The 7,518-nt window shown below is 50.1% G+C and overlaps 1 long non-coding RNA gene across 2 annotated transcripts; it reads right to left on the reverse strand.

Annotated features, from left to right (window-relative positions):
• Positions 1 to 1,884: 1,884 nt before the first annotated feature.
• Positions 1,885 to 7,258, reverse strand: LOC115599778. Of its 2 annotated transcripts, none has more exons than XR_003988605.1 (2): positions 7,100 to 7,258; positions 1,885 to 4,029 (listed from the first exon to the last, which is right to left on the reverse strand). It is a non-coding gene; the product is annotated as an uncharacterized LOC115599778 (long non-coding RNA). The 2 variants fall into 2 exon arrangements; XR_003988604.1 differs by having other exon boundaries at positions 6,846 to 7,258.
• Positions 7,259 to 7,518: the final 260 nt, after the last annotated feature.

The raw sequence follows: 7,518 nt of genomic DNA on the forward strand, positions 1-7,518 counted from the left end.
GGGAAAGGACCTTGTGGAGCAGACATCCAGTTCTTGCTGAACACATGGCCAAAATAGAGAGGAGCCAGTGAGGCTGGGAAGGTCCCATGGGAGGCTGAGCAAAACTGCTGCTGTGAAAATAGCATTTGAGGTTCGCCCCGTTGGATCTGCTGACCCAGACCAAGTCAGAAACCTGCAGTGAGTTATCCTTGGTCCCTGACAAGCCCAAGCTTGTGCTTGTGAACTTGTGTCCCAAAGAGGGCACCAGGAGGGCAGTATAGAAGGTGGAGTCAGTGGGAGCTGTCAGCTGCAAGATGTGTTTGTCTCCCCCACAGTGGCAGGAGCAAGACAGGAAGGGGAGGAGGTGAGGAAAGAGTGTGTGCAGAATGCCTCTGGAGCAGTAGGTTAAAAATATTCAAAAGATGCGAGAACAGGAAGGAAGCAGGGGTTAAGCCTGCACGAGGTGAGTCTATCCCAGAGACATACATTCTCACACAATTTCCATGGATGTAAGTCTGTCAGTGCCCTTTCTGCAAAGCTGATAAAACCAGCTCTGTGTGGCTTTGTTCCTGTCCCAACATCTTCCTCCCAGGCACAGCTCCTCGTGGGTGGTTTTTAAACCCAGACAGAAGTTTCTACACAAAAAAATTAGGCTGGAAGAGTGGGTGTGAATGGAAAGGACTCCAGATCAACCAGTTTGTTCCTCACCAGCCAAGGCCCATGGACCCTGTTAACAATACTAGATAGGGGTTGGTGATGAGCTGGGCAGAGCACAGGAATGTCTCCCCCAGGCTGCTGTGGTGATGTTTCTATTGAACAGTTCTCTTGAAGCCCAGTACAAACCTTACAACTTCCCATCAGAGTTATTTTATATATTTTGCCCCTACAAACAGGCAGCCTGCTGGGGAGACCACCTGCCATGACAGCAGAACACCAAAGTTGATTCAACAAAGAGCAAAAGCCCAGTTCTGTTAGTTTCCCTGATTCCCATCCTGCTTTTGTTCTATCCTAGAATCTGTATTTTACTTCATTTTGTCACAGTTTAACACTGGCCTAGCAATTAAACCTAGTGACAAATGCTCTCTATTAATCTCTTTCCTCCCTGATAAAGAAAGGAGAGAGAATAAGGGAGAGAGACTTATGGGTTGGAAACTAAACTACACAATTTTAATGAAACAGTAATGATAAATAGGAAAAATTGCTAAATATATACAAATATACAGGAAAATTGATACCACCTTCCTCCCCCCTCTCCCCCAATAACTCTCACATCACCACTGAGGCTGCAGGGCAGCCCTAGGAAGGTCCAGGCTGGACTCCTGGACTCAGCAGCAGTCAGGAGCTGGAGGCAGGAACACACAGATATGGGCTGGCATGGATCAGGAGCACAGGCAGAGGAACGGATGGAATCCTCCCAGGATGCTGAAGGAAACAGGGAACGGGTGAAGAAAGGGAAGCAGGAAAAGGCAGGAAGGGCAGGAAGCTGGCTTGGCCCTCATAATCCCTCAAATTTATACTGAGTGACGTATATGGGATGGAATACTCTGTTTGGTCAGTTCTGGCATCTATCTTGTCCGTTCCTCCCCAAAGAAGGGCTGCAGGTGGGACCTCTTTATTCCTTCTGGAGGGTAAAATGTTCCTCAGAGCTGAGCAGTGTCCTTGGCTCTGCACACCAGTCTCTAGCAGTAACTCTAAACATCGAGTGTTATCAGTCCCAGAAGCAGACACTGACTGAGAAACTTGCTGTTAATTTCAGCAAGTGCAACTAATTACAAGAGACTTAGCTGAAAGCAAAAGTACAAGACAGAAAATCACTTTTATCCTGGCCCAAACCAGGACACATTTTAAAAAAAAAGGCACAAACCCAAGACTCCACAACTTTTTTTTTTTTTTTTTTTTTTTTTTTGACTGCTCATACAGTCATGTTACCAACTTGCTCCCAGAACTCCAAAGAAAGGTTATACCCTACCCATGGATCTGCCAGATTTCTCTGTTACACAAGGCTGTTCCTGCTGCCCAGCCCAGGCTGAGCTCCCTTAGTGCACTGGAGCTTAAGGACCCAGGAGCTTGCAGCATTAAAACACTCCTCATGGAGAGCTGAGTGTGTCATCTTAGACTGTCAAATCTGCCTGTACCCTGCTGCTCTGAAGGGCTAATTTTGGGCACAAGGACATGCTGGTAGATGTTAGCTCTGCAATACTATTTGGGGTATCTTTAGTTGTAGCCTTACACTGAACTAGTAAAGGAGATGAAAGGATGGGAACAGGAATTTCCTCTGCTTGAACTTCTACTTTGCTCTGAAGGGTCTCAGAGCCCCAGGCCTCTGCACTCAGTGGTTCCCTCAGACTTCCTGTGACAAGAGCTAGCAGGAAAACTTCTTTGTTTTCCTTTTGCTTCCTTTCCTATTGCTTAAGAGGATTCTAGATCCTGCAGGACATGGCATGATACCTAAAAGATAAAGCATTCATCTGAGAGTAAACTGGCTGAGTTGCAGACTGGGTCAGTGAGGGGTCAGCACCAGCTTTGTGCCTCATTTTATCTTCCCATCCTTGGCTTCTTTTCCTAGTGGGGCAAGGCCTGTCCTTTGCAGGGTCCTTGAGCAGGACCCAGCTCCAAGGGCCCTTTTTCCCTGGGGGAAGGACAAAGAGTCCCAAGTGCACTCTCACAAGGGTCTCAGTGTCACATCATGCTTAGTTCAGGCCATTCCCAAACCGAATTGTTATGATGTGGAGGCCTCAGTGAAACATCAAGCCAGTGCTGTTCCACTTAGGGCTGTCACCAGCCACCAAGAGTCACCTCTTGCTGTGGGACGAGGCAGGTAGGGCTGCAGGAAGGCAGCTTATCTCCCTGTTGCCTGTGGAAAGAGAGCTAGAAGGGCTGGTCCCCCAGCTGAAATCCCAGCAGGAGTTGGGATGAAGCACAGAGCCATCATCATGGCTTGACTTCGCAAACAAAGATTTAAGAAGGGCTCTCCCCACGCTTGCTGGAAGTGTGCTGATGGCTGATAAGGCCAACGTGGGATAGGCAAGTCCAGTTGCAAAAGGCACAGCAGAAAGTCTCCTGTGATGAGACAGCCAAGGTATGGCTCTTTCTGCACTGTCTTTTCTCTTCGAGACTGATTCTCCGTGTGTTCTCAAAGGAGGCAGCAGCGATATGGATGGTGTTGTCTCCATGTCTCCAGACTGGAGGCCAGAGTGGACCACTAATAGCAGTCAATATGGCCAAAGCTAAGGGATTGTTTCAGGGAGTCCTTGTATATCCTCTTTGGGACTCCTCTCTTCCAGTAGCCAGTGGCAAGTTCACCATAGAGCACAGTCTTAGGGAGGTGGTGATCCTCCATCCTGGAGATGTGCCCTGCCCAGAGCAGCTGCGACCTCAGTAACATGGCCTCAGTACTGGTGACCCTGCCTGTTCAAGGACAGGAGCACTGGTCACATAGTCAGTCCAGTGGATGTTTAGGATTGTATGGAGGCAGCACCAATGGAAGCGTTCAAGGAGTCATAGATGGTGGCAGTAGATGACCTGTGGACAGTACAATGGCTCTGTAGACACTAATCTTTGTACTTTGCTTCAAGTATATTGCTCCAGACTCTTTTATGAAGTCTTCCGAATGCAGTGTATGACTTTGCTAATCTGTTGTCTATCTCTTTGTTGATCTTGGCATCTGAGGAAATAATGCACCCCAGATAGCTGAACGGCTAGACTGACAAGCTCTGATTCGCCTGTGATGATGTGGGGATGATGGAAGTCTTCCTGTGGTGCAGGCTGGTAAAGAACTTCTGTCGTCTTCAAGCTGACTTCCAGCCCCAAAAATCTGCAGCCTCTGCAAAGCAGGATGTTATGTGCTGCAGAGCTGTTTCTGTGTGAGCAACGAGGGCGACATTGTCAGCAAAAAGAAACTCTCCTGTGGAGGGAGAGAGACATCAGTGCCTGGGAAAAGCCAACAGCTCTGGTAAACTGAGTCCCATCTCACAGCAGCACAGCTCACATGGTTCTGCAGGCCCTGGATGGGGTGATATCTCCCTTGCTAGGGGATTCTAGCCCTGAAAGCTATAAAAAAATTAAATAAATTTATAAATAAATTTATTAAAAAATGTATAAAATTATAAATTTTTTAAAAATAACCAGACCAAGCAGCTCGGGGATTGCCCAATTTGTACACCCAGATTTGTAAAACCAAGAAGCCTGCCCATGACACAGGAAGATTAACTGCTGATAAATAAAAGTAGGAGTTCACCTCTGATTTTTTTTTTTTTCTACCCTTACACCATTCTCTGCCACTGGTGCTGGTAGTTATCCCCACCACAGAGCTACCTGCTGCATTTCAACAATACTCTTAGCTAGTTAACTTTGCTTTCTCAGCAAGTCCAGTCCTCTAGTAAAAGCAGGTGGCAACACTGTGCTCTGCTGTGTCCACAGTTCCTGGCCCAGCAAATTCCCAGACTTCTATTGTGCTTTTCACCCTGAAAGGTCCTAAGCTCCTTAGCAGGAGGAAAAAAAAATAAATCTGGTTTCCAGGGGGGGCAATGTCCCCTGCTGCTGTATTGCTGCTGCTTCTGGAGTGAGCTGCAACCAGCTGTTTGCTGAATCACTGCAGCAGTTTAGGGAGGAAATGAAGATTTGTATCACCTGTCTGTCTCTGGCACTGTATGCAATGAGGAGGAACACAAGAGGGCACTTCCCACACTGGGTACCTTCCAGAAAGCAGTGAAATGACAGAGCAAGGGAGCACAGCAGCCACAGCATCTTCCTGAGCAGGGAACAAGGTGCAGAAAGTCACCTCTGGACTTTCTACAGCAGCATGAAAGGAAAGAAGAAATGACAGCAAGGAAATGGAGAGGGCTGATAAGGATCTGTGGCTGTGAGGCAGGTGTGTGCTCAGGAACAGATCATGTGCAAGCAGAGGAGCGGGCACGGTGCTGCAGTTCTGTTCCCTTTGCCGGGCAGACGTGTCCCCTCACCTGTCCAAGCCTCGATAAGAGAGCCAGGTGCTGCCCTCAGCTTCCCTGTGGCCACTGCCTTGGCTCATGGCACAGAGCAGGGCCATGAGAACAAGTGCTTTGGTGTAGGAAATATCAGAATTTTCCTACACCCTGTCAGAATTGCTTCAGAGTTTAAGGGTATTGGCACTTTTTTTTTTTTTTTTTAAACTTTCCCTCTGCAGAGACACTGGGAAATAGGGATGTATCACTTCCACTTAATCTCTGCATAGCTTTTATTTGGGGAGAATGAAATAACCCTTGCTAACATCATCAGAAGATGAGTATGCAAAGCACCCATGCCACGAAGGGTCCCTGCAATTGTCCAGGAGCCACTTCAACATGAGGGGACCTCACACTGCAGAAAGTCAGGTTTAAAACCACAGACTGAATCAGAGGGAAGAGCTAAACAGCCTGGGAGATCAAATGCTGGAGAGACAGATCATTAAGGCCCTGGCCTACACTTGTACCATGGATGGACTCCAGCAGTGGCTTTGCCTTTATGGGTGTTAAAACAGTTGATGGCTTCACTCCTACTCCTCCTTTGCACTCCTTTGGACAAGAGCATCCACTGTTTTGCACTGTCTCTCTGCTGAAGTCTCTCATGTGGGAGAGGGGCTCTGTCACTCTTTGCTGTCTTGCTTTCATTCACCTTCCAAGAAAAAGGTCCCCAGTATTTTTCTGCCTGGCCTTTTCTGTACTGCACAGCATCCTTCTCACACACACACACTTCACTAACAGCAGCCACTAACCACATCCCCCTGACAGCCTCTACTTTATTTTTTTAAGAAGCTGCATTACACAAGGGTGTTGGGCTGAGATGGAGCTGTGCCCATGGCCCCAAAGCCCGGTGCTACCTCCTCTCCAGCTACAGAGCTGGGGCCTGCTCTGCACCCAGCCAGCTAGTAGCAGCTCCCAAGGGGCTGGGCAGAGTAAAGTGCATGGTGCTCAGCTCCTTTCCCATGCCCCCACAGCAGGGGTTGCTGGGGCGAGTAAGAAAACCGGCAGCATTATCCTGATCCCACCTCTGGGCTTCCCCAGCTTCACCTGCCCCTTTTAGTTAATCAGGAACTTGTGACTCTGGAAGCTCCCATCCCTGCCTCTGCACAAGCAGCTCAAACCTGGGGTTTAAGTTCAATAATCAAGTCTAACACACCAGCAGGTAACATTACATTTCAGGGAGAGTGAAGGTGTATCGATTTTTTTTTTCTTTCATAACCTCCAACCGAGTGCCCTCTGATACTAGGAGGGAAATTTACAGCAGACAAAGCAGATGAGGAAACAAAACACAGGTAGAGATGAGCTTGTGCAGTAAGGCAGTTTTTAAAAAGAGGTTTCCAGCAGGAACACAAGTCTGAGAGCAGGCAAGAGCATAGACAAGAGGTTCCTGAGGTCCCTGGGAAACAACTACCACTACTACCCAGAGGGCTGTTGCCCCTCCTTCTTCTCTTACTACTGCTCTTGCTAATTCTTGCTAATGGCCAAACCTAAACCACAGCACTGCTCTTCCCTCCTACACAGCACTCAGCAGTGGTTTTTCAGGTCTAGGGGGCAGTTTAGGCTTTGCAGGGGTGGCACAAAACGCAGGAAAGCAGCAGCCCTGAGCCTCCCCACAGCCTCTGCTGAGCCCCATACCCTCTACTAGCAAAAAGTGGGGTGGGTGTTTTGTTATTTCTTGTCACATCTCCCTTGTCCATCAGGCCTGGACCCTGCAGGTGGCTGTAATCAAGAAACCACAGGCCGGAGTTAAGCCGTTATTAGGACTTAAAGGGGAGAGGAAGGTCCGAACAAGTGGGATCTGGGGTTTGGCATAAGAACAGCTGCGACCGAGTCCTTCGGCTGCTGTCAACCTTCACCGCTGAGGCCCTATTTTAAGAAAAATCTTACCTGGCTCCTGAGGGGCAGCTGTCACCCTCCACCACCCTTCCAGTTCGCTTCCCAACGCCTTCTCCCCGTTTCTCGGTGAGGAGTGGGGGTTCCCTGCGGTACCGACGGCAACGCGACTCCCGGCATGACCGCGACCCCCTCCCGCCCCCTCAACTGCCACCCCAGGGCGAGGCGTGGGCCGAGGGCTTGGTTAGCCGCTCACCGCAGTTTGCCCGGCCCAGCTGGCTCGCAATTAGTGCGGGCTGGCTAATTACCTCCGCGGAGTAACGGTCGAACCTCCTCCCTCCTTCTCCTCAACCCAACCCCGCGGGTGCAGCTCCACCTGAGCCCCGCGCGGCTCCATTCATGCGCATGCGCGGAACACCCCCCCATTCACCTGGGCTCAGCCTGAGGTGAACAGCGAAGGGCGGGGGCGGGGAAAAAGGGGGGGGAACGAAGCACCCGACTGCGCATGCGCTTCCCCCATACCTCCTGCTCCCCTTCAGCCTATGGGTTGATCCCGTTGCCTTCTTCCCCCCTCCTCCCTTCCTTATGCGCGCTCCCGCGCCCTCCTTTCCCCCCCCCGCCCTTTCCCCTCCCCTCACAGCGGGCGCGGTAAACGCCTCCTCCCCCCCTCTCCTTACTGTTCCCCCCCCACACCCGGGCGCCCCCGCGCCCCCCCCTCCCCAGGTCC

The sequence above is a fragment of the Calypte anna genome, chromosome 27 (assembly GCF_003957555.1).
Source record: "Calypte anna isolate BGI_N300 chromosome 27, bCalAnn1_v1.p, whole genome shotgun sequence".
Taxonomy (NCBI): Eukaryota; Metazoa; Chordata; class Aves; order Apodiformes; family Trochilidae; genus Calypte; species Calypte anna.